Source organism: Borostomias antarcticus, assembly GCF_949987555.1.
Source record: "Borostomias antarcticus genome assembly, chromosome: 12".
NCBI lineage: Eukaryota > Metazoa > Chordata > Actinopteri > Stomiiformes > Stomiidae > Borostomias > Borostomias antarcticus.
This window is the reverse complement of record NC_140245.1, coordinates 21,485,370-21,513,184: the sequence shown is the minus strand read 5'-3', so window position 1 is coordinate 21,513,184 and position 27,815 is coordinate 21,485,370.

Genomic DNA, 27,815 nt, shown 5'->3' with positions numbered 1-27,815 from the left:
GAGATTTGAGGCTTTGAAATGTCCCAATGATGTCTGGCATATCAGACAGAATGTCTTACCATTACGTTCTATGAAGAAAAAATTACTCCCCACTCGGGTAAAAAATGTCCTGTGTTCGTCTTCATATTTTCTTTTAGCTGTGCATTTCTTTCCAGCCATTCTTTGGTTGTGTACAGTAGCCTAGGCTACGTTAGCTTTTGTCGTAAAAGAGAATGACCCACGCAAAGCAAATTATTTTGTTTACAATAGGTGTGTTTACATGACAAATATTTTTCAATCTGGTTGATTTCAAGCTGATTTCATCTTGAGCGTATACAAGGGATACAAAGTAAACTGGTTGGATGTTTACATGCGACAACGAAATAAATGTTTCGAACGCGCACGCAGCCGTGAGTGATTGCGTTACGATGGTTACAAACAGCTGATTACGGAACTGTCGCGCGTGCCTTGATTAGTCAAGTCTTGAGCATGCGCAAAATGAACGCAGCATCAATCCGTTTCAAGGTAATATACATGACGGACCAAACGGTTTCGAAAAGGTTTAAACTACCTTCTTGAAAGCGATTGGAATTTCAATCGGGTTGGGGCATTTCAGTCGGATTGAGGTGTTTATATGACATATTTCCAATCGGTTTGGTCTTCCAAACCTATTTGAAACCGATTCAAACTGTTCATGTAAACGCACCTAATAATTTTGTTACCAAGGTGATTTGCTACCTATATGATTGGTTTGAAGTGGTTCTCACGCGACTTCCTCACTAGCGAAACAATCATGATTTTATGACAAATCTGCAATAAACTAAAATGGGCGGGAAGAAATGCACAGCGAAACTAGAGAGAGAAACGTTCTTATGGATGAATGAATTTATTTGTTAATGAAAGGATGGGAAAAGCCGCAAGCCAACTTTTTTTTGGAGGGATGGATGGAGGAGCCGCACATTGACGGGCAAAGAGCCGCATGTGGCTCGCGAGCCGCGGGTTGGCCACCCCTGAACTAGTGTGTAGGTAGACCCAGTTCAGCCTGTGCCATTGCCATTTCTCTCCGCTTTTTCGAAAGGAGTAGGTGCTGAATACCTTTTTGCAAACTCCCATGGTATGTTCAGCCTTTGGAGCATTGTCTTTGTCTTTCACAACATTTTCTCTGAAAAAAGGAGAGAAACACAAATGACTAATCAAATCACTATTGTGACAAGAGTAAACACATTCACTAATTTCCAAGTTCTGAACTCTCCAAATATCAGTTAAAGCATTTGAGTCACAGATGTCAAATCTTGACGTTGTACTGATAGGCATCCAAATATGATGCTCATCTGGAGTAATTAAAATATCCCACAACAATTTATTTTCCCTAGGATAAACCTCAGTTCTGTGAGCTTGTTAAACAAATCTAGATTATGGCTATTGCTGTGGCCATATTTATTAAAATAAAAGATCCTTCAACATTTAATGTTACTGCTAACCAAATCAATTTTCATCCACTTTGGATGAGATTTCCCTGGCCAGTTGAACAAAATTGCAACACCAGCAGAGCGGGTACAACCATGATTAAATATGATTGTCACCCCACTGTCCAGACCAAAAAGTCTGCTGTACTTCAATGTGTTTCCTGGATAAAACAATGAACCCTTTTCTTATGAAAAAGTAGAATGGAACCCGCACACTGAGACCGAGGCAATCGTGAGAGCAGAAGAGTAGTGTATATTCCAACAACGTTTCAAACCTCGTCTGTCAAGTCAAACACACAGCATCTTATATACAGGGTCAGTGCAATCAGTTCTGATCAATGACGGCTGTGTAACCAGTCCTCTGCCACCATCTGGTGGTGGTGAAAAACAACTGCAGGAACCATGTTGGTCCTGGAAAAGGTTACATCTTGTACATTGGTGCTGAGGCAAGCATCTTCACTTAACATCTGAATGAAACTCAAAATGAATAAACATGGTGTGCACCATTTGAAAATGCATCATAATGGGGTACAAATGTCAAAATGAATATCTAAACAAAAGGATCCAATAACAAAGATGACATTAAAGGGGGGGGGGGGGGGGTGACGTTACCTATATACTCACAGTTGATACATGGATACATTCTCCAATCATCACATTGTTACCTCGTACACGTGAGACAGTAATGACATAGTTGATCTTGACCTAAGAACAGATACATGACTTATGTCTACTTCTACTTAAGTGATTACATTTCAAATATGATTCACTCAAGTGTTACTTGCTTGATTACACTTCTCCTTTTAACATCTATTATTCGCAACCTCATACAGGAAAGTTGTTTGTCTTCAGGCAGTTCATCTAACACTATCCCTTTGTTCCTTCTGATAAGTGCCAGACCCTGGCTAGAGAGGGGGGGGGTTCCTTAACACCAGAGCTAGCCGGGCCCTTGTTAGTTCCATATGTGGACCATTCATTATTCATCCATCTATCTGTTTTTTAGAGGGATCCACTTATAATATTTTACTACCTTTCTGGCCTGTCCCAGGTGCTTGGGCCAGATCTGCCACCGTAGGCCTCTCGTCTCTCATGTCTGACTCTTGGGCCTAATGTGCCAGCCCATGGTGCACTTGGCAGTCCACCTCATTTGTGTGTTTGACTTGACAAAGATCTGAGGGTCGAAACGTTGGAATAAACACTACTCTTTTGCACTCATGATTGCCTTGGTCTCAGTGTGCAGGTTCTATTCTACTTTTTCATGAATACCTGTCAACCCAGCACACAAAAAACTGGATGTGCATATGACTATACCATATTTCCAACCCTTATTCTTATGAAATAAAAATATAGCCTCTTTCAACACTGTTCAGAAGCCTCTTTCAACACTGTTCTGAAGACCCAGTGAGTTCAATTAACTGAATGACAATTGAGTTTTTTTAAACACAAAATGAACTGACACACGAACATTGGATCAACCAGTAAAGAGAAGAAAGTGGTCTGAGTAAAATAATTCCACAAAGGTAGCAAGTCTCATTTTCCCTCTCTCAATCACGAGTCTCAGATGGACACGACTTGTGGATCAGGTTTCTTACTTGTCCAATTCAGTGATATGGCATTCAATGACGTAAGGGTGGACTCCTCTAGTGGGACTTTACGCCGGCTCTTCTTGCTTTCCCAATTACGTCTATTAAAGGGCAGTTTGCGTCACGGTCCTCCTTGGTGAAGTCCTCTGTGAACCTTGTGTTCTCTGCAGATTGCAGACGTCTTGGTGATCTTGCAAACTCGTCCTGATATCGGCGCATGGAGAATTGCATGATCATCTGTCACCGTCTCCTCTTTCCTCCCGATCCGGTGCACAGTCCACTACATCCTCCAACTTCGGTAACAGTGGGGGAGCGATCTTGCTAAGACAGAACGTCCTAACTGGGATTTGTCTTCCTTTCATTCCATTAACCCACAAGTTGAATCTTCTCTCAAGCTCTGACTTTGGTCTTCACCTCCTCGTTGTCTCTCAGGAGTGATGACACTTGTTTTTTGAGGTGAGCAACTTTCTCTGCAAACTAATCTCAGCATTAAACTCTACTTGCTCACCCTATTTATCAGGATGGGTTCTCTTATTGCAACATGAATGTCTGCGAGTTCTGTCAGAGTTCCATCCTGTTTGTCAAACCTGTTTGTCAAACATTTCTGAGCTTTATCCCATCAAGTGAAGTTGGGTTGGAGACCTAGACATTATGGTATGTCATTTTCTCCATCTTTCATTCTCTTGGCATTACGGTCTTTGATAGGAGTAGGCTCCTATCTGACATAGATCTAAAGTAGACGGATCATAGTCCTGGTCAAGTGCATGGCACTTACTTTCCCACATTGGCTTTCAGTGACGCAGCTAGCGCGCTATGAGATTGAACATTTTCCAGTTGACGTTGCATTCAGCAGTACGTAACTAACCCTAACAAGCTCAGTGACCGCATGTGCTTAGTTTTGTCATCTTCCCAGAATTACAGCTACCAAATTTGTAACTAGTTAATTTCATTTGTTACAATAAACTGAACTCTAACTTAAAGGAACAAGCCAAATTTTTGGTACATTCACTTATTTGCCATCTTCTCCAGAGTCAGACAAAGACACATACCCTTCTCTTCTCCGTGCACACAATGGGAAGTATCGAGACCTGTGCTGTTAGCCCATCTTAGGCTTAAGGCAAAGGTGTCGATGTTTCCTATTGTATGCATAGAGAAGAGAAGGGTATGTGTCCTGTCTGTCTCTGGGGAATATGGTAAATAAGCGAATGTACCAATTTTTGGCTTGTTCCTTTACCCTAGGGCCAGGTGGAGTCCCCCAGGGCCAGGTTTTATGGACAAGAGCAGCTCAGCTGATCCCTAGGGTTAGGGTTGTGGCTTAAGAGCAGCTCAGCTGATCCCTAGGGTTGGGGTTGTGGCTTAAGAGCAGCTCAGCTGATCCCTAGGGTTGGGGTTGTGGCTTAAGAGCAGCTCAGCTGATCCCTAGGGTTGGGGTTGTGGCTTAAGAGCAGCTCATCCTTAGGGTAGGGGATGAAAGCTACTCGAAATTGAGACATTTTTTAATAACTTTTGAACGGAAGGTCGGATCGACCTGAAACCTTTTTCCATCCCCCCCCAAATCGGGGTCTAGGATTCGAACGCGACCGGCCCCGAGGCTCTACGGCAAGCGGAAGGGGTCGAAATAGCAAAAAGTCTCAATTGGTTTTTGGCCAATAGCGGCCGAACGGAAGGTCGTAGGTCAAATCTTTTTTTTCTGCCTGCCTATTTTCGCATATGGCCTTTCCAACGGTACCGGGCTCGAGTCTGTACGACCTTCCTTTCAAAAGTTACAGCCGTTTCAAAATTTCCAAATTGTGTTTCAACAAGTTCGGGTTAGGGTTAGTCCAGACCGCAAAAAACTTCCCCTGGAAAGTGTCTAGGAGTGCATTTCAGGTCATTTGAATAGGTTTTACGTGAACTTTTTTGGGGTCATGTGTCAAAGTGTTAGAGGGTTAGGGTTAGGGGAACAAGGCCCAACACATACTAGTGTAGTTGATAAAAATTAAAGTATTTGCCAAAGCCCAGGTTCGCTCAAAAATAGGTTCAGTCAGATTTATTAAGAAAACAATACGATTGCAAACGGACCTCAAAGTAAAACACAGAGTGGTTCACCAACAGAAGAAGTAAAACATGAGCTCGCCGGATCCTCCTTATATCTGCTCAAAGCAAGGATGTGGTGCAACCGATATTTGATTGGCTGAGTTGTCTATACGTTATCGTAAGGTGACGGATATCACACAGTGGTCGAGGGATGAAAACTCACTTTGAATATGGACAAAGAAAACAAAAGGTCTGAGCCAGGACAGGAAGGACAGAAGGTGTGGCCCTTCTGACTTAAACAAAGAGAGGAGGAAGAGCGAGGTAGAGGAGGTGTTTACAATTACAAAAGAGAGAGAGAAACAAAAGGTTGAGGTGTTTACAATAGTAAAAGGCAGGGGACTGGATGAATAGGTATTGAAAGAAAAGATATGAATCTGAATAGTCTTGAGACGGTCAAAATTCCATGACAAACTCCCTCATCTGTGGCTGAACAGCCACATAAAATATATACATCAGATATAAAATAAGCATAATCAAAAAAAAAAAAAAAAAAAAAAATCAATTACAAACACAAAATTGTAATAAAAACTCTATGCTATACATGTGGAAAGGAAGTAATCTCTCCACTAGGTGGAGCAAGAACAAAAATAGATTATTTTCTTTCCACATGCAAATCACGCACCAAAACCCCTTGTTTCAGAAATTTGACAGGAAACAAGGTAAAAAAGATGACATGATTATACTATTTATAGTCTAAGAGTGGACAACCATTCACCAAAAAACCTTGATTTAAAGTTTGAACAAGGCAAAAAGATAAATGGTTACCAGTGTAAGAAGGGCAAAAAACCTCTTGGTCAATTTAGAGGAAAAACCCAAACTTATTTATCAACTCATGTTTCAACCATTGTAACTCTTGTAAACAAATATGATATTTTTTCAAGATAATTTCAAAGTTCATTCACTCTTGTTGTGAATAATCGCATGTAATTTCCTCTGGATCATAGCTTCCATGTTTGCGTCTCTGAATGTTTAATGTAGGTTCCAGTGTGCGGTTAGAGGTGCAGTCATTGCTGTTGAGATTGTCCACGTTGTCATACCACAACCACGAGAAGGAGGTGACCGGCAAGGTCAGTCTCCGATTGCTCATCAGAGGAGAGGAGAGTGTGGTGGTGACCGTCAAGGTCACTCTCCGATTGCTCATCAGAGGAGAGGACAGTGTGGCAGTGACCGCTTTGCCCTTGAGATCTCTGGTTCGGCTGCATGGACCGTCCTCTCAGCTACTTTTGACAGCTATTCCACACAGGCCAGAATGTCCTGGTGCTGATTGTTCCATCTTTGACGGGTAGGTTCCTCCCGCAACATCTACTTCTCTTCCATGTTTTCTGGCCTGTTCTCAGGCTGCTCATCTGCTCCTGGTAGTCTCTTGTCTCCCCATTTGGCAGGTCCACATAGAGCGGTCAGCCAACGAGCTCTCGGAAGGTGAGGAGGTCGTGCTGCTGGAGGGCCACCTCGGCGCTCCCGCTCCCCCAGTACAGGCTGATGAAGTGCTCCGTCTGTGGATCCACAGATGAGAGAGACAACAGAGACAAAACAGAAGAGCAAAAGGAGAGTCCTCTGGTCTGGTCTCCCTGTTCCCCTCTTTGGTCAGGAACGGTTATCAGCAGTCTGTTGGAGATACTCAGAAACATGGTTAAGTGCAAGCTCCTCTTCTGCATTTGAGGACAGAGTATTGGGCACCGCTTTGGACAAAATGGTCTCTTCCCTATGTCATACTTATCCGTCGCTCACGGTGAGTCGGTGACATGGCGTTGGCCCTGCATCCCACGAACCACAGATCCCCCATCTGTAGGGAAACAGGCCGGTAACCTCCATCTCCACCTCCGGTCCTGTGCCCGCCTCCTGGTTCGGCATTCACCCATCACTCCCGGAACGACAGTTGTCTGTAAAAACACTCAGAAAAAACACTCAGGCCCGATGAATGTGCCTCAAACTATAAACATGAGATATTTAACATAACCATTTAAAAATATATAATTGGGTTAGGAGATGCTGCATGCAGATTAAGACACTGACAAATATTATCTATTCCCCCCACTATCATGCACAAAACCTTACGTCTTCAGCTACATATGTCTTGTCCTGTTTATTTACCTTAAAAAAAAAAAAAAAAAAAAAATCTATATTGGCTAGTTAAAATCTACCTTGTGGGTTGTTCAAGGGAACCCCAGCAGGTGGCGCCGAATCCCAGGTTGCAGGATTCTTTCTCTCATTTCGTCTGCGGTAACTGTGACAGTTCCTGATCCAGTGACCAGTTTTACCACAATGAAAACACGCGTCAGTTCTGTCTCCGTTTTCGTTTCCCTCTCTCGGTTTCATTCTGTTTCTATCCCTACGATTCTTGTTCGTGTGACGACCCTGTGGTCGTTGTTGGTTGGGAGCAGACGGAAAAACAGAGTTGGGAGGCGGGGCAGCAGCTACAACAGCGGGTGAACCAGTCATAGTTCGGGAAAAATGTGTGAGCTCTGAGTGCCGAGTCGACGTGATAGAGTTCAAAACGGAATGACTAGGAGGGGGAAGGGACTCTGAATATTCATCTCTCTGATTAACTTCCTCAGCTACCCCTCTATCTGACTTGAAAAAACACTCGTGTGCGACTATTTCCCACTTCCTGAATGCATTCCAATCTATCGCATTTCCAGGCTCCCTTCCTAACCTAGTCATCTCAAACGCCTGTAACTGAGCCCTAACAGTCGCTAACTCACTAATCTTGAGTGTACCGGACAGGGGGAAATCAGAATGTCTCCCCCAGATCAAGAACTGCATACAAGCATCATCCCAAACCCTTTGTGCAACAATCTTAGCTGGCCCAGACAGCGAACTAGTATTGGTATTCATGATTAACACAATACCCTACAGCCTATAATTCAGAACTAACGGTGAAAAGAAAAGTATAGTAAAAACAGGCGGGAAATAAACAAAGGAATACAATTTCGAAAGAAAACAAAGAAACAGTGTACAAAATACTTACAATACTTTACCTGGATCCATGGCGCGCTTAACAAACAATACAAGACAGAGCCGAAGCTCAAACAGTAAACAAGCAGACTAACAACCCCGTGCACATACAAGACAGAGCCGAAACTCCAACAGTAAAACAGCAGACTAACACGGGGACGCAAAACAAAGAACGACCAAAGACGACGAAAAGAGGACGAACACACGACTAACACACGACAAGCATGCCCGGCTGCACCAGCCACTTGGTCAAAGCTAAACCTAGTTTAGGTTTACCAAACCACCCGGGATCAAAGGGACAAACGCTTCTACCAGAAACGCGGGTCGGACTACGTACCAAAACCACTCCCGTAGCTACCTTCGTTGAGAAAACATACAACGGCTCTGCGGTTTTAATTCCACCCGCGACCGGCCAAAGGGAAATTCGTTCTGTGCCAACTCTTTGGCGTATTAACTCAAAAACCCGTTCTAAGCTGCAACCGATAAACAACCTGAATTGTACATCAACTACAGGGGAACAAATTCACGAGACCAAAACTCACACTTCTTCTGAACGGCATATACCCTCGTAACGAAACAAGGACGAAATCAAAGGACAATACAATATATAAATATATCTATTGCTGTTCACAACTCCTTGGATAGTTACTTAAAAAATACCCACGCCGGGGTTTCTGTTTTCAATAATCTAGACCAGGGGTGTCAAACTCAAATACACAGTGGGCCAAAATTTAAAACTTGAACAAAGTCGCGGGCCAACATTGAACAAATGAAAATTTTAATATGGACCCAAACAAGTTTTGCTTTAACATTGAATATGCACTTATCACTTTCGCTTTTGGTGCGCATCAATGGTGTGCACTAACATATGTGAATACACCCTCAGACACAAGTGTTGGTGCTCCATCTGCTCAGTAGAGAAGCTTGTAAAACCCTGACTGTCCTACAGCCAGGCAGACAGACAGACAGCCGGCATGCAGACAGACAGGCAGGCAGGCAGACAGGCCGGCAAGAAGGCAGACAGGATTGAATGAACAGGAACAGAGCAAACACAGCGGCCGGCTAGGTCAACACAGGTGTCTCTATCACAGTGAGACGTTACATAACGTAAAGCTTCTGTTTTCTGCCTTTCTTTTCGCCATTTTTAAGAAGGGGTAACACGGTTACAGTTGTAGTATGAGATTGCTATGACTACTGTCACAGAAGAGAAGCGTATCTGGGTCCTGTCTTGATTGACGCGCCAAACCAACAGCAGAGCATTATGGGATTTGTAGTATTAGCGGTGAATGCGCTGTATAATACTGGCGGGCCAGCTCTAGTAGTCATTTGGTATTGCCTCGCGGGCCAAATATAATTACACTGCGGGCCAAATTTGGCCCGCGGGCCAGAGTTTGACACCCCTGATCTAGACCAACACAATCTGAACCAAAACCAAGGCAAATAACAAGCATAAAAGGATTCGTTTTTCAACGTACCGTGAGTTTAGCCGAGTGGAACGGCGGACCTCTCCGAACTAATGCGCATAGACGCAAAGAGAGAAGTTCCAGAGCGGCTACCGCTCCGCACGTCTGCGTCCTTCGGTTCCACTCCAGGCGAACCTCACGGCAGTCGATCCCGTCCCGAGTCGCCAATTGTAGTTGATAAAAATGAAGTATTTGCCAAAGCCCAGGTTCGCTCAAAAATAGGTTGTCAGATTTATTAAGAAAACAATACGATTGCAAACGGACCTCAAAGTAAAACACAGGGTGGTTCACCAACAGAAGAAGTAAAACATGAGCTCGCCGGATCCTCCTTATATCTGCTCAAAGCAAGGATGTGGTGCAACCGATATTTGATTGGCTGAGTTGTCTATACGTCATCGTAAGGTGACGGATATCACACAGTGGTCGAGGGATGAAAACTCACTTTGAATATGGACAAAGAAAACAAAAGGTCTGAGCCAGGACAGGAAGGACAGAAGGTGTGGCCCTTCTGACTTAAACAAAGAGAGGAGGAAGAGCGAGGTAGAGGAGGTGTTTACAATTACAAAAGAGAGAGAGAAACAAAAGGTTGAGGTGTTTACAAAAGCAAAAGGCAGGGGACTGGATGAATAGGTATTGAAAGAAAAGATATGAATCTGAATAGTCTTGAGACGGTCAAAATTCCATGACACTAGGTGTGCTGGAAATGCAGAGGCACAAGACACATTAGTTTTTCTGCTCTTCAGAGGTCCCAATAAGTTAAAAAACAATGCACCGTCCTAAGTTCTATTGTGGAAAATTCCTACAGGTAGGTTCTTTTTTCCTTTCACAGGTACAGAGGTAAGTATGAGGTCATCAGGTTAGTATTTCTTTTTCAGGGATGAAATCGTTAATTCTCACTTTATTGTTTTTTTCTCTTTCCTACAGGTCTGATGTCCCTTCACCCAGGAGTCCCTGAAGGATATCAACAGTTCTCCTATCTCTCAGGTAAGTATAAAATACTATATCATGTATTTGGATTAAAACTGTGAATTTGTTTTTACTCTTTTCCCTCCTTCCACTGTTTCCTCATCACAGTCAATCCAGTCTGGGGAATACAGATGTTTTACGCCATATAGGCATCAACGTTATCCAACAACATCTGTAGGAAGTTGTCTGCTGTAAAACTGGTCCAAAACGTTGGATCCAGTGGTTCGGGTTAGGGTTAGGGTTTTGGACATTTCCTATCAAAGTACAGTCTTGTGCCTTGGTGTGTGGGGGTCTTAGCATGCCCCAAGACTAGCTAGAGTGGTTCTGTGTTGATTGGACCTTTGCAAGTACCAGAACCATACTGTACATTTGGGAATCTTTCTTGATTCCCATATGGACGTTCCCAATTGGACACTTCCCATCAAAGTACAGTCTTGCTTATCATGGTGTGGGGGTTTTAGCATGCCCCAAGACCAGCTAGAGGGGTCCTGTGTTGATTTGACATTTGCAAGTACCAGAACCATACTGTCCATTTGGGAATCAAGAAAGATTCCCAAATGGGCATCCCATTTTTGACATGTCCTATCAAAGTACAGTCTTGTGCCTTGGTGTGTGGGGGTATTAGCATGCCCCAAGACCAACTGTCATTCCCTTCCGTAACTTTTGAGTCCGAAATGTCAAATGATTCCCAAATGTACACCCCCCTGTAGAGTCCCAAATGTCAAAATGGTACCCCAATGGACAGTTGGGCCTAACAACCTTAATTTAATCAGGACATTTTGTACTGTCCACAGCTCCACAAGGGATGCAAGTAGAAGACCCATATTTACATATGTTCATCCCACAGTGGGGTGCTATATGTGGCCCAATTACCAGCCTTCTATCTCCTTTCCAGGGCTACTTATACCCAATAATGTCAGTGACATTTTGAGACCCAAGTGTCAGAAACCAGTGACATTTGGGAATCCTCAACTTTGGGGGGCATGTGGAGTGGCTTCCCATGATCCAAAGTGCTCATCCTTCATGTCACACATTGTCCTCGAAGCCAGCTTTAAGCCACAAGTGGTTGCAAATGTCTAGCTTGAGTGAAAGGGTCATGAAGCCATGAAAATGTTAAGAAAGGTCACATAGGTCACACTGTCCACTTGGGACTCAAGAAAGATTCCCAAATGTACATCCCTTTTACATCCATTTTGATTTCCTATCAAAGTAGAGTCTTGTGCCTTGGTGTGTGGGGGTCTTAGCATGCCCCAAGACCAGCTAGATGGGTCCTGTGTTGACTGGACCTTTGCAAGTACCGGAACCATACTGTACATTTGGGAATCAAGAAAGATCCTCAGATGGACGTCCCAAATGGGACACTTCCCATCAAAGTAGAGTCTTGTGCCTTAGTGTGTGGAGGTATTAGCATGCCCCAAGACCAGCTAGAGAGGTCCTATGTTGATTGGACCTTTGCAATTATGAAAAAACATATTGGATTTGAATGGTGACATTTGGGAATCTTTTTGACATATGGGACTCTCCAGGGGGGCGTACATTTGGGACTCTTTTGACATTTGGGAATCTTTCCCAAATTGGACTCTTCCCATTAAAATAGAGTCTTGCTTATCGGTGTGTGGGTGTTTTAGCATGCCCCAAGACCAGCTAGTGGGGTCCTGAGTCGATTGCACCTTTGCAAGTACCAGAACCATACTGTCCCATTTGGGAATCAAGAAAGATTCCCAAATGGACATTCCATTTTTGACATTTCCTATCAAAGTACAGTCTTGTGCCTTGGTGTGTTGGGGTATTAGCATGCCCCAAGACTAGCTAGAGAGGTCCTGTGTTGATTGGACCTTTGCAATTATGAAAAAAACATACTGGACATTTGAGAATCCCTATTGGATTTGAATGGTGACATTTGGGAATCTTTTTGACATTTGGGACTCTCCAGGGGGGTGTACATATGGGACTCTTTTGACATTTGGGAATCTTTCCCAAATTGGACACTTCCCATCATATAGAGTCTTGCTTATCAGTGTGTGGGTGTTTTAGGATGCCCCACGACCAGCTAGTGGGGTCCTGAGTCGATTGCACCTTTGCAAGTACCAGAACCATACTGTCCATTTGGGAATCAAGAAAGATTCCCAAATGGGCATCCCATTTTTGACATGTCCTATCGAAGTTCAGTCTTGTGTCTTGGTGTGTGGGGGTATTAGCATGCCCCAAGACCAGGTAGAGAGGTCCTGTGTTGATTGGAACTTTGCAATTATGAAAAAAACATACTGTACATTTGAGAATCCCTATTGGATTTGAATGGTGACATTTGGGAATCTTTTTGACATTTGGGACTCTCCAGGGGGGTGTACATATGGGACCCTTTTGACATTTGGGACTCGTCCATTGGGGACTCTTTTGACATTTGGGAATCCCCATTGGATTTGAATGGGGAACACTTGGGAATCATTTTGACACATGGGACTCACTGACATTTGGGATCCTTTTGGCATTTGGGCATCTTGTCCACTGGGGTACCTTTTTGACATTTGGGAATCGTACATTTGGGACTCTTTTGACATTTGGGAATCCCCATTGGGGACTCTTTTGACATTTGGGAATCCCTATTGGATTTGAATGGGGAACACTTGGGAATCATTTTGACACATGGGACTCACTGACATTTGGGATCCTTTTGGCATTTGGGCATCTTGTCCACTGGGGTACCTTTTTGACATTTGGGAATCGTACATTTGGGACTCTTTTGACATTTGGGAATCCCCATTGGGGACTCTTTTGACATTTGGGAATCCCTATTGGATTTGAATGGGGAACACTTGGGAATCATTTTGACACATGGGACTCACTGACATTTGGGATCCTTTTGGCATTTGGGCATCTTGTCCACTGGGGTACCTTTTTGACATTTGGGAATCGTCCATTGGGGACTCTGGCAAAAAGATTCCTATTTGGACGGATTCGAACCCAGAGACCCATGCCAGGACTCAACAGAACCATTTTGCACGAAAAGAGCCCCAAATTGCAGAAAGATGCCCATTTGGATGGATTCGGACCAAGAGAACCAAACCCGCACTCACCAGAGCCATTTGGCATCAAAGAGTCCCAAATGTCAGAGAGATTCCCATTTGGACGATCAATAGGATCAATAATCATATCGGCAACCCATTTGGCATAATGATTCCAAAATGTCAGAAGTTGGAATTGAAACGATCCCCATTTGTACATAGAAATTAACGATTCCCAAATGTCAAAAGATTCCTATCTGGCAGTACCTTTCGGAGCCCCGAATGTCAGAGAGATTCCCATTTGGACGATCAATAGCATCAATAATCATATCGGCAACCCTTTTGGCATAATGATTCCCAAATGTCAGAAGTTGGAATTGAATTAAGGTCGCATCTTGAACACATCTGTAAGTCAGTATTGCGTCATACCTACAGCGCCACTTACTGGTGAAAGAGGAAGTACTTATAACTCCTACATACGTTATCCGATTTACTCCAAATTGCTCATGCTTGATGAAGGTCGCATCTTGAACACATCTGTGCGTCAGCATTGAGTCATACTTATAGCGCTGCCTACAGGTCAAGCAGGAAGTCATAAGTCCTACATACATTGTCCGATTTACACAACATTTCTCACGCTTCATCAAGGTACCGTCCTGAACTCTTCTATGTGTCGGTATTGAGTCACGCTTAGAGTGCCACCTGCTGGTGACAGGAAGTTTCTCTCAGTACTGGACACCGAAATAGCACACCCTTTAACGGCGCCACACCCCGACCCGCATGGGGTGCGAGGGCCCGCTCACTGCTGCTTGCAGCCCTAGTTATAGTTTGTCTTCGGACAGCCCAGTTCTCATCCACCATCAGTAATAGGCTCAGTAGTCATTCTTAAAATAGGTTAAAAGTTCCTTTGGATAATCCGACACAAGTTCTGTCATGTCTGAGCAATCCATCCAGTCCAGGGGCCTCATTTATAAACGTTGCGTAAGTACAAAAGCGTGCGTAACCCATGCTGAGCAACTTTCTACGCAACTTTCGGTATTTATAAAAAACGAGCTGAGCGATAAGTTGGCGGAAGGTGTGCGTAACTCTACGCACACTTCGACCCTCCTTTAACTACGATAAGCACGTTTCTGGAGAAAGGGGAAAACGCGACTCCGATGGCAGAGGGATGAAACTCGGGAAAGTCTGCGAAACACATGACATATTGAATAATAAATACATCGGTCGCTGCAAGAAACCCTCCAATGTGTCACACAGTTTAAACGGAATCAATCGCCACCGTAGCCTAATCACGAAATAATGTCGGCATTGCTTTGGATGTGTCTGTGAATTGACCCATTTGTGTCATAATATAATGTTATGTTGTAGGCCTATTCATTTATAGGCTATCCCGAGAAGCATCACGGGCAGTAGCCTATGAATAAAAGCCACATTACGTTGATAACACAACACGACACGAGCCTATAGGCTTATCATAGTAATGATTCCGTATGTCGATAGCCTACAACTATAAGGCCTATACCGCACCAAACAAATGTTGCATTCGGCGTTGAAGTATATTTATTCAGTTAATCATTTATTTAGTTAATTATTCGTATGTTTAATTATCCACCTATTCATTCGTTAATGTATTTATGTATTTATAGCCTATATTTGATTAGGCTTTTATGTAAACCCGAATGACCACTGAGGCAAGCCGCAATTACAATGATGTTGAGCGGTGAATGGAAATGTCCTACTTGAGGCAACTGTAGGCTACATTAGGCTATATTGTACATCATCATATATCCTCATATTGTCGTATGATTGTCATGTAGCAGGCATACGAGGAATGTGGGCCTAAAAACGCATGTCATCCCAATGCTCACATGCCGCTTTGGTAGAATTAGCTGTGCGCAAAACAGCGCATGGAGGTGATGCGTCTCCAAGTTGTAAGAACACAAGGGAGCAAGTTAGATTATTAATTTGCCGAATCGTCATGTGTGTAGCAATAATTACCCTTTATAGAATCACATGAAACTCATCCATGGACCCCATATATTTACAAGACCTCGATACAGGCACTGATATAGCTGGATTATAGTAGGCCATGACGCACGGGGCCTTGGATATGCCGGTACTTGGCACAGATGTTCTAATATGTGCTTGGCTATCCCGCAACATCCATTAGAATACGCAGCTTCTATATGCCTACAGAATGTTTTGAGAAAGTATGTGAAATGCATGATATCCCGGAAAATACACAAATTGTCTGCTGCAAAGAACCCTCAGATCTGTCGTACAGTTAAATTGGGGATACTTGCCTTAAGTAGTCACTATAGGCCTACATGTTTGCATTGTTATGGATGTCATTGTAAATTGACCCGTTTATACGTTGATAAGTTAGGCATTTTATTCATGGGCCAACCTGTGAAGCATTAGATTACGTGCAATATAGATCCAAACCCCATTACCCATGCAACAACACTATAGGCTTATAATGATGATCAGTTTGGATATAAGCAGCCACCTAATAAGGCCTACCGCACTAAAGGAATGCCAATATAGCCTGCATGATAGATAATTCATTATCTAACAGACCACTCAGGCCTAACAGGTGCTCTTATCAGTCGTGCACATGTGAAATCATCGTTCCGAAAAGATACTTTTGCGGCGTCTCTACCTCGTTGACCAATACCTCCACCTCGTATCGGTAAAATGTATCTTTCTCTTTCTGCCTTTTGCACTCGGCTCCATTGTCGTTGCATATGTATAGGCGTATCACTGACCATTTATAGGCAATTGTGGGCGTTAATTGGGGTGTGATCAGAACGCGCGTTCACGTGCGCCAAGTTAAGTGTTGATTGTGATTTATAAAGGGCAGCTGGCGTAGGCATGCCTGAGTGAACATGGATTGTGATACGCAGCGTTTTATAAATCGGAGATTTTTTGTGCGTATATTTTAGTAATCACTTAGCTAAGCTAACTTAGTTACGTGGATTCTACGCAATGTTTATAAATGAGGCCCCAGAATCCAGTCAGGCAAACGACACTTAAGATACTTTGACGCTAACAGATGTTTCAATGATTCACTGACGAGTTGACACGTCATCGTTGCCAGCTGGTTCTTTGTCTTCAAGTCTAGCCACAAGGGCCTGACTGATGGAGGGCTGAAGAGGTGGGATGTTCTTCTGTCAGATCCCATAGACACAGGAACTCTGAATCTTTTTTACAGTGACCATTAACTAGCGTACAGTACCTCATTGATGGTGGAGCAGAAAAGTGCTATCCACTTGAAGTTGAGGGTCCTATGTTGATGTCATCATCCAGGCCCGTAGCCAGCCTTGTGGAAGGGGGGGTTCGCTTTTTTTTCAAAAAGCTGACCTTATCACATTTTTCCCGAAGTTTTCCTGGCGTGCGAGTTGTTGACGCGTACGGGCTATTAAGATTCGCGGACAAGTTGTTGACGGCGGGGGGGCGGGAGGGTGGGCTTTGGTCTTAAATTCGGGACCTTTGGTCGTGAGGGGGGGGGGGGGGGGGGGGGTTGTTCGATCCACCCGACCATCCCCCCTGGCTATGGGCCTGTCATCAGATCTAAGAGAAATTATATAACAGGCCTAGGCTAGTGCTATAAACTATTCCTAAAAATATACTCACGTATGCACGCACACACATACACACACACACTCGCACACTTGCACATACTGCAGTTAGCCATATAACATGATATGATTAAATATACTTACATGTGGTCACATGCTCTGCACTCTTGTGTATTTTCCTGCTTTTTTGTCACATGCCTGATTTGGCCAGCTGATAAGATTTATTTTAGGAGTATTTATCATCATAAGCCCTGTAATAAGGTTATTTATGATCATATGCAACAGTCTATAGGCCTATCAACATTTTGATGGACTGTGCACTCTTGAAATATTAGTGCTCATATCACAGCTAAACATATAATGGATCTATTGGCATATATGGTTAGCAAGCAATGAACACTAATATCTGAGTGCAGTCTGTCAAATGTTGATATGGATGTTGTATATTATCGTAAATAACCTTATAACTGGGTTTATAATGCTAAATACTCCTTTAAGTGCACCTAATGTTGTCTTTTTTGTCCCATAGTGGATTCCACCATTGCCCTCTTCACAGCACTCCCGTCACTTCTCCCCTCACCAAATCCACCACCAAAGTGGCTGGAGAATGCCAGTGAAGCACTGCTTCATATTCTCCAGGTGAGAGTTGTGTTCTGGCATTAAAGTGTGTTTTGGGTGTTCAGATTGCAGTCGGATTGTGCTCGACCACATGAAAGTACAGGTGTAAATGTACCAATAGTTTGAGCTGGACTGAGCGATCTCAATTGGATCTCAATGTGGACACTGGAGGCACAGATTAATACCAGGTGTACCAGGCCCCATTGTAAACAATAATCTGTTCTTAATGACTTGCCTGACGAAATAAAGGTTAAAGGTTGGGTCAGGTTAAATCCTATCTACAATCTGGATACGAGACACATTTTAAGGCAAGATATGAAGGTAGTCAATGTAGCCACTCTAATACCGTATGTCCCAGCTGCTCGTAGGGCAGTGCCTACTTTTTCAGTGTGCTAAAATTAAGAATGCAAAAAAATAGAATCAATAATTATTTGCTAATATTCAGTGTATTTCACTTATTACTGTGTTGTAGCAAGTCTGATTTCAAGTAATTTGATCTAAAAACCATAATTGTCTTCTTGTTTAAAGCCTTTGAATGCTTACAGTATCAGAGCCCACTTATTTCTAGACTCAAACCAGCTTATTTTAAGATTTCTTATCAAATAAAACTATCTTGCTGCATGGACAGATAATTTCTCCTCAAATTCAGTATTTATTTATTGTATTGTAACTAATGTTTTTTGCAGTGTTGTCGTCCAGATTACCAAGGACCTGACATGGTCAACACACATAGACACTGTGGTGAGGAAAGCATGATGTTCCACCTCCACCATTCATGTATGCCCCAGACTACTGACGACATTCAAAACATGAAGTATTGAGAACTGTTTTCTCCTTTATTGAAAGTGTTTTTCAAGTTTTTTGCAGTTGGCCGTGTGAACCCTGGCTTCATGCAATCAATAAAAACTGTAAACAGATGCCATCTGGGTTTCTGTTTATAAGTAAAAGCGTTCTGGCAGTTCACCAAGCCAAACAATCTGACCATGGCATGGTATTCAACGATGTATGCAAAAAAAATATAATTTTTTTTACTTTTGTTGTAATCTTATATCAAAGTATATCATTTCTTACTTCCTGGAAAACGGTACAGTAGGTCACGTGCAATTACGACACCAGGTACCTTAGATTTTAGGCCAATAATCTCACAACATCCACCCTGTCAATCAAAACGTCAACTACTCTGCAGCCTCAAGTGTTGAATATCCCGCCCGCTCAATAACGTTCCAATGAAATTCATCTAAACGTATGTCCCGCCCTTGCAGCCCATTTCAGGGGGAAATGCATCAAAGTACGGAAGCAAGATCTTCTCCAACTTCCCTTTCGGTGTATCTTTAAATTTCAAATCTAAGACCTGCTACTGCTATGTGGCTAACAGCTGCTAACAGCATTCATGGGATTGGTTGTGGTCATGTTCACGGATGTTCATGTCTCCTGCTTGAACCGTTACTGTATATTGACAGAAGTCAGTTTCAAACATCCCCAATGAAAGTGTTTTATAATAAAACAACAGCCACAATAAATTAAGAACAAATACTTTTAATTAATAAAATAAAATAAATGATAAATGAAAGGAAAGAAAAAAACAATTGGAAAAAAATGGATAAGGAGAACTACAGTAAGGGCAGGGAATGTAAGGAGTTAATTTTGTGCCAAAATTATTTTTGTGCATGAAGGTACATTTTTGAGTGCATGGCCCCTGACCTGCTGGTTCCACATGTCTGCTCTGTGTGTTCCTGGTGTCTCAAAGCGCTACCTCTGCTAGCAGGGGGACCAAGCTGCAGAAAACATGGCTGACCTCCACAAGAGGTATCTTCACAGTTGACAGGAAATCGCGCAATCTCATCAACGGAAGTTGGTGTTCCTCGTGTCGTTTTTGTGTGAATCTGCATTGCGCATGTAAAATCTATACTAGAAAGTACATTTCCTGCAGAAAAAGTGAGGTGGGCTAGCTGACTGCAGCCAGACTTACAAATTACTGCAAGTAGTACTACTGTATAACTACTAAGAACTATAAATATAAAAACTACTATACATATTACTGCTACAAACTACTTAATACAACTAACTACTTAATGCAACTTCTGATAGTACTACTATAATGACTTACTACTATATAACAACTACTACTATAAATACTACTGCTAGTACTACTATAGCTACTAATACAACTATTGCTAGCACTACTATAACTACTAACTACTATACATATAAAAACTACGATAAACTACTATAAATACTGCTAGTACTATTATAACTACGAATACAACTACTGATAGTTCTACTATAAATAGAAACTACTCCAAACTACTAATGCTTGTACTACTACTAATACTACTTCTGATGGTACTAACTACTATAAACATAAAAACTACTAAAAATACTACTGCTAATACTACTACGACTCTAAAAACTACTATAAATACTACTGCTAATATATATATTCCCTAAACTCAGCTATTATGTTAAAATCAAATGTTGGGTTGGGTTGTTTTGATTAAATGTGTATTTATTGTTTTTTTATTTATTAAATGTGTTATTTTGGATATTTAGTCTTATTTGTGGTCTGTCTACCATGAACCCGAAACATAGAGACCATAATTTCACTGACCGTTACAGTATTGAGCTAGCTGCAGTTTCTATGAAGGCTCTCAATGGGCTACAATATCAGTCAATGGGGCATACATGAATGCATTGAAAAACTACGATGACTGTGTTTTTTTGAGACGGGAAGCACAGGGTGTAGTCTTACTGACTTCAAAATGCTCTCCTGTGAAATGTATCGCAATAGGAATATTTTTAGGTGTTTGGCATGACTTGCACATAGTTCTTCTGTGGGCAGAGTGAAAACAAGCCCCAGGGGAGTGTTTATGTCCAAGCCATGCCAAACATGTAAAAATATTCGGATTGCAGTACATTTCACAGGAGAGCATATTTAGGTCAGTAAGATTACACCTTGTGCTTCCCGTCTCAGAGAGCCTACATAAAAACTCCAGCTAGATCAATATGAGAAAGATCTGTGAAATGATGGTCTCTATGTTTCAGGGTCATGGTAGAGAGACCACAATTAGGGATAAATGTCCAAAGAAGCACACTAACCCATTAAATGAAGAAAACTCTTCTCTACTTAATCAAAACAGCGGAAAAAAACAAAAAACAACTGCAATTTCATTGATATTTGATATTGATATTTGATTTTTAAAATGATTTAGCAAAATGTATCAAAACGCGCACATCTGTTTTGCCAATATACTCTTATACACGTATGTGTGTGTGTGTGTGTAGCATATGCACATGTTTATTTTAACATAATAGCTGGGTTCATTTAGATTTTACATACACAATACAGATGTTCACACAAAAATGACAATAAGAAGACCAGCTTCCGCTGCTGAGGTGACATGATGACCTGTCAACTGCGGAGGTGCCTCTTGTGGAGGTCAGCCATGTTTTCTGCAGTTCGATCCCTCTCGCTAGCATAGGCCAAGCTTTGAGACACACCATGGAACATGCAGAACAAAAATGTGTGGAGCCAGCAGGTCAGGCACCATGCATTCAAAAATATCCCTTCATTTCGGCACAATAATAAGACCATAAAAGAGAAGGTGAAGTGATGTTGGGGTCGGGAGGGTTAGACTGAGATAGAGAGAAGATGGAGAGATGTGGAGTGGAGGGTAAGACTGAGATATAGAGCAGATGAAGTGTGTGTTGCTGTCTGTCTGCTCCGTTATCAGCCATGCCTCAACAAAACTCCCAGCTTTGCCTGGCCAAGATCCAGTCTGGGAGACGCACACGCACGCATGCACAAACACACACACACAGACACATGCACACACAGAGACACATGCACACATACATTTGCACACACACACACACACACACACACATACACACACACGCACACACATACATACATACACACAGATATGACCAAATTTAACACACAGTGATGTAGCCTACACACCTCTACCATTCCTATCTATATTACCTTGACGGTATTGTACCTAAATCTATGGGCTTGAGACATCTGAGAGCCAGTCATGTAGGAGTATCTGCTCCAAGTCTGGCCTCCTGACTGGGTTTGGAGCCAGGCACCACCTAATCAGTTCCTTGCAAGCTACAGGATCAGACATTAGAGAGATGATGTTTGAAACCAACATGAGATTGCCCGGTTTTCAGTTCTATGATATACTATCTGTATTGATACAACGTAAGCTTGGCATTTGCTTAGTTTACACTGTTCCATACTGTTCAAAAAGAGCTCTCCTTCAAGCAACTCTTACATCTGGACACCCTTTTCTGGAAGCTCAGGCGTCCAGCCACAATCTCATCATCTGTCTTGAATGGCAGATCCCCAAACACCAGGTTAAAAAGCAGGACTCCCAGGGACCAGACAGTGGCTTCGCGGCCGTGGTATTTTCCATTCAGAACCCACTCAGATGGGTAGAAGAACTCAGTGCCTGAAAGAGAGAGACAGAGAGAGAGAATGATTATGCCATATCCCTATGTCTATGATGCATCATTCCAACATCGTTCAGTCTCCTGCTTCCCTCACCCCAAAACTCTTGGTAGAGTCCATTCTTCAGCCGATCCCCACAGCCAAAGTCGATGAGCTTCACCTTCATGGTGTCGATGTTAATGAGGAGGTTCTCGTGTTTTACGTCCCTGTGGAGGACACGGCGGTCACGGCAGTGACGCACCGCCAGCACCACCTGCTTCATGATGGTCTTGGCGAGGTGTTCGTCCACCCGGCCCCCTGTCTGCTTGGTGTACTCAGACAGGTCCATGCATGGGATCGGCCTCTCCAGGATCAGGATGAACATCATGGGCTGCTCGAACCACTCAATGAGCTCCAGCACGTTCTCGCAGCTGGGAGGCTCGCTCACGATCTGCATGAGGGCCACCTCGAGGGGCAGTCTGCGTGATGCTCCAGGCTATGGTGGGGGGGGGAGTATGGGTGACAGGTGAGGGGGGAGGTGGAGGGACGGTTGAGAGGTGGTGGACCAGGTAAGGGGTGAGGTGGTGGGAGGTGGGGGTCTACTACCTTAGAAGCTACAGTGTGCTACAGTGTGCTACAGAAGCTACAGTGTGCATTTGAAGATGTATGGGTGGAACCTACTTCTGTAGGTGGAACTCCAGCATATATATGCTTGGAGAAGAATTTAAATTGCCAACTGGTTCCTGTTATGGTGCTGTACTGTAAATATACTGTACAGTGACCATACTTACGATTCTGATGTAGCGCTGCGATCTCTGCTTAGGGATGTATTTAATGGCCACCTGGTCGAGGGGAGGAGGAGGGCCACATATTTGAATATTCAGCCAGTAGGGACTCTTTTACATTTCTACTGACTTCTTTATTCAGACCAGGACATACTAGATGTACAGTATTTCCAGGCATGTTAATTCATGAAACAACTTCTTTGCAAAGGGACTAAATATGCTCTTATTTAGCAAATGGTTTTGACACTTGGGGTGCGTTCAAATTCAGAGAACATAGCGAACGTTAGCAAACTATTTTCCGTTAGCTTTGTGTTCGCCGCAAATATTTGTTAACAGAAGCTAACAGTCTGGAGAGGTAGTTCACCAGTAACGGAACGAGGATCACAATGGACCCAGGCTTTACTGGAGATGTGCTCCCAGATGGGGATTGTTGCGTTTATGCGAACTATTTGGAACGTTCATTAAAAGCCGTTCAAATGTGACCGTTTGGAGATAACATGTTTGCGACAAACGTTTGCCTCTGTTAGCTGAATTTAAACGCAGCCCTGGTTTAAACACAAAAGCCGTGGTGTGGTGTGTTTGGGGCAGGGGGGGGTGAGCAGAAATGGAGAGAAGGAGGAGAGAGTGAACCTGTTTGCCGTCTGCCTTGCGCGTTCCTGCGAAGACACATCCAAACCCGCCTACGCCCAGCAGCTTCCCAACAGAGTAGCGGGAGGTGAACCCGTCTGCAAGACACACCTCCCAGGTTCACTCAATCTCCCCTTCAACCACTGTCATGTAACCTCACATTGATCATCTACTCATAGATAGACCAGGATGGATGAGTCTCTCAACATGTTAGGGTGATGGATGGTTGAGGTCCTACCTGTGCATGGCGGGTTGCGCTGGGCCTTGGATGGCTGGTTAGAGGAGCTGGGATCTGATCTCTGGTTTGTGGGGGCAGGGCCTCTCTTTCTTTTTTTGGAACATTTGAGTGGTTTGTTCTCCTCCTCCCTGGCCCTCTTTTGACCTCTCTTGGCCTGGTTCTCCCTGAGGGGAGGCAGGATGGTCTGGTTCTCCCTGAGGGGACACTGTGGAAGCCTGTGCTGGATCATGGCCATTGCTCTGGTCTGCACAGGTATATTCTAATGTTTGTTTTAATTAAAACAAAAATAAATATACACGTTAGTGTTGATACTTCAGTTTTATATTTGTTAGTCATGTAATTAGTGTAGCATATTACACATTTTAATTTCCTTTTCAATACTATTAAACAAATTAACTCCTCTGACTGATAATACATATTTGCTTTAAATTTGTTTTAATCTAAACATGCAAGTCTTCTTCATTCAGACTCACTTTGATTTTAATCAACCTCCGCCCGTGTCCAAGTTCCTTCAGCTTCCTGGGCCAGTCAGGGTGAGCCTCTGTCTCTGTTATCCGAGGCTTTTTAGATGGACCTTCGCCATCGTCCTTTAATTGAGCTCTGCGCTTTCTCTTCATCCTGAACTATTCAACATTCATTAAAACAAACATGATTTTCACTAGAACATTCTGATGCCATGTTAGATCTGTCATTTGCCATTTCACACTAAGGCTGATCATCAAACATTTTAATTCAAGGTAGACTAAAGGAGTGTACAATTAAGTATTTCTGCAATTTCATATTTTCTTTAGTAGTCTGTTATTATTCATCCCAGTCATTTCCTCATATCACTAGTATGTTTTTCTTTCTGATTTACTGATGTCTTATTGAAATACATACAGAACCTACCATGAGCTGTAGATCTGGGAGGTAATATGATCATAATGTGTGCATGTCAAGTTAGACCATGATCATGGAATGTCCACTATTATGACGTCATTATACCCATGCAGTAACATGATCATAATGTGTGCATGTTAAGTTAGAGTAGTAGATCATGATCATGGAATGTCCACTATTATGACGTCATAATAGTCATGCAGTTTGCGTCACCAGTGTCAATCAATAGGGCTACCTGATGTTGTTAACGGTTTGGCTTAGCCTAGTCTGTAAATCTGTATGCACCATTAATTTAATTTAATTGAAATAACGGGGAACACTAAAACCAGGCCAAGTCCAGCCTGGCTTATGTGTTTTGGCTGGCTTGTTTTTGTGCGGGACTGGTAGGACGGTAATGTCTGATAAATAAAGATAGGTCTTGTCACCTGGACACATCAGTTCCAATGCTTCCAAAGCTAATCCAGCACAATGAAAGCGGGATAGCCAGTAAGCTCATGGGCTCACAACAACTAGAAGCAGCTTCCATAACATTAATGGTGAATTAAATTATTTTTCCGAGGTAGTCTTCTTCTGTGGTGGTGGCGGTGCGTTGAAGCTTCAACCCAGCATTTGTTAAAATAGACCCTTTTGCTTAGGTAAGTGAAGTTTCATGTTTATCTGACACTTGTAAATATGAGCCTCTCCTAACTAGGCCGACACTGATTTATTTTGACGGCAAAGTGAATGGACCAGCAAAGGACTGTTGTCTGGCATGAGCGAGCAGAATGCGACAACAGGACTGAGAAGGGCTACATTTCAACCAGACATTCCAGTGAAACCAGGTAGTCAAAATAACTTAACTGATATAAAATGGGCATCGCAAACGCGGGCATTTCTTATGATGTCCTCAGTCCAGTCCGTACGCTGAATAATGGCGATTTCGTCTGTCTTCCTCTGCTACTGTTTCAAGAATGTGCGCGCATACTTGTGCTGACTAGGCTGTAAAAGGGTCTATAATTAACAAATATGACCCACGCTCGTTAAATAACTTCTATAACATCCAGTGACAAAATATGTCATGGTATCTTAGTATAACATCCAGTGACAAAATATGTCATGGTACCTTAGTATGTCCGCACCAAGGATTGAACTCACAACCTTCGCGGTAATAGGCAGCGCACTATCCACTCGGCCAACACTGACCTGGGAAATCTGTGGAGTCTTTTTGTTTTGATGTTATGGGACCATGCAGGTCACTAACCCGACAGAAGGACAAAGGCATAACTCGGCATTCCCTCTTCATGGTGTGTCGGCTTACAGCCAACACACAAAAAACGTCACTCTATGTTGAAACATTTCAACCCTATTACCCCACAGAATTGCTACCAAAAAACAAACAAAATGTATTTGATGCAAGTTAGCTAATCTCGTGATACCTTATCACAGATCTCCGACCAAGCATCTGAAACTCTTTATGGACGGCTATGCTCTTCTGAACTCTTTGCTATGCTAGTGTCAAATGACCCAGTCATGGAAGAAAGCGTAGGCTGTGTCTATGGTGACATGTAGATCATTTCATGAATGTTAATATTACCTAAAACATCCTCAACATCACAATGCAGATATGTGCAAAGGCCCCATCTGTGCATCGATGAGCGGAAGCGTCCAATGCCGGTCCTTTAAAAATCACATGCCTGATAAATAACGCCCACTTGTACCATCAAAGAGCTAGCTGTATTGTAATCGTATGTATGATGTTTCTCTTTTACTGTACATGTGATTTCTCTTCCCAGTGATGTCTGTCCCTGAGGAGAGGTCAGAACATTCTGAAGATGCAGTCGAGGCACTACAAAAACACTCAGCGACATGTAGAACAAACCCAAAGCAAAACCCAAACAAAGCAACGTCGCTCAAATGTTGGACCTTGAGTTTGAGGCCAGGCGGGCCTTCATTGATTCAGATTCAACAAGGGAAGAAGACAGAGCCATATGAATCTTTGAGGCATATCCATGCTTCAAAGACACTCGGAATGTATGTATTCTTAACTTTCTATCTGGAACTCTTATGTGCTGTTTTCTGTGCACGCTGTGTTATACATACAGTACAGTATCAAGCCTGCACAGTGGCAGAGGAACTAAGCACAATTTTGTCCTAGGCAATGGATGAGCTGCGTCGCATCCTGGGTGGCACCAACAGCAAATACATAGAGGAAACAAAAGCAATATGGTAAGACTTCTGTGCCAAAGTGCAGATCTATGGGGTGTGGAAGAAAGCCCTGAAACCCCATTTCTCCTTGAGTCGGCGTGGAGCTAAGTTGCTGTTCCATATACCAAATCCATTGTGATCTGTCAGTTCCCAATCCTGCTCCTGGAGGACCCTGCACATTGTCCCATCTCTCACTGCTCTACCACACTGAAACATTCAGACTAGGCTTGGAGCAGGAGAAGGCCACGCGGCAGGAAGTAGGTTGAACACTTGGGTTAATGAAGACCATTGATGATTTGTGTTGGAAGAAGAAGACCTGAAACACATGCAGGGCAGTGGTCATCCTGGAGCAGGGTTGGGAAATACTGATGTATTTGCAGGGATGTGATGTTTTTATTTTTTATTATAGTTTGTCTTCAGACAGCCCAGTTCTCATCCACCATCAGTAATAGGCTCAGTGGTCATTCTTAAAATAGGTTAAAAGTTCCTTTGGATAATCCGACACAAGTTCTGTCATGTCTGAGCAATCCATCCAGTCCAGAGTCCAGTCAGGCAAACGACACTTAAGATACTTTGACGCTAACAGATGTTTCAATGATTCACTGACGAGTTGACACGTCATCGTTGCCAGCTGGCTCTTTGTCTTCAAGTCTAGCCACAAGGGCCTGACTGATGGAGGGCTGAAGAGGTGGGATGTTCTTCTGTCAGATCCCATAGACACAGGAACTCTGAATCTTTTTTACAGTGACCATTAACTAGCCTACAGTACCTCATTGATGGTGGAGCAGAAAAGTGCTGTCCACTTGAAGTTGAGGGTCCTATGTTGATTTCATCATCCAGGCCCGTAGCCAGCCTTGTGGAAGGGGGGGTTCGCTTTTTTTTCAAAAAGCTGACCTTATCACATTTTTCCCGAAGTTTTCCTGGCCTGCGAGTTGTTGACGGGGGTTGTGCATACGGGCTATTTAGATTCGCGGACAA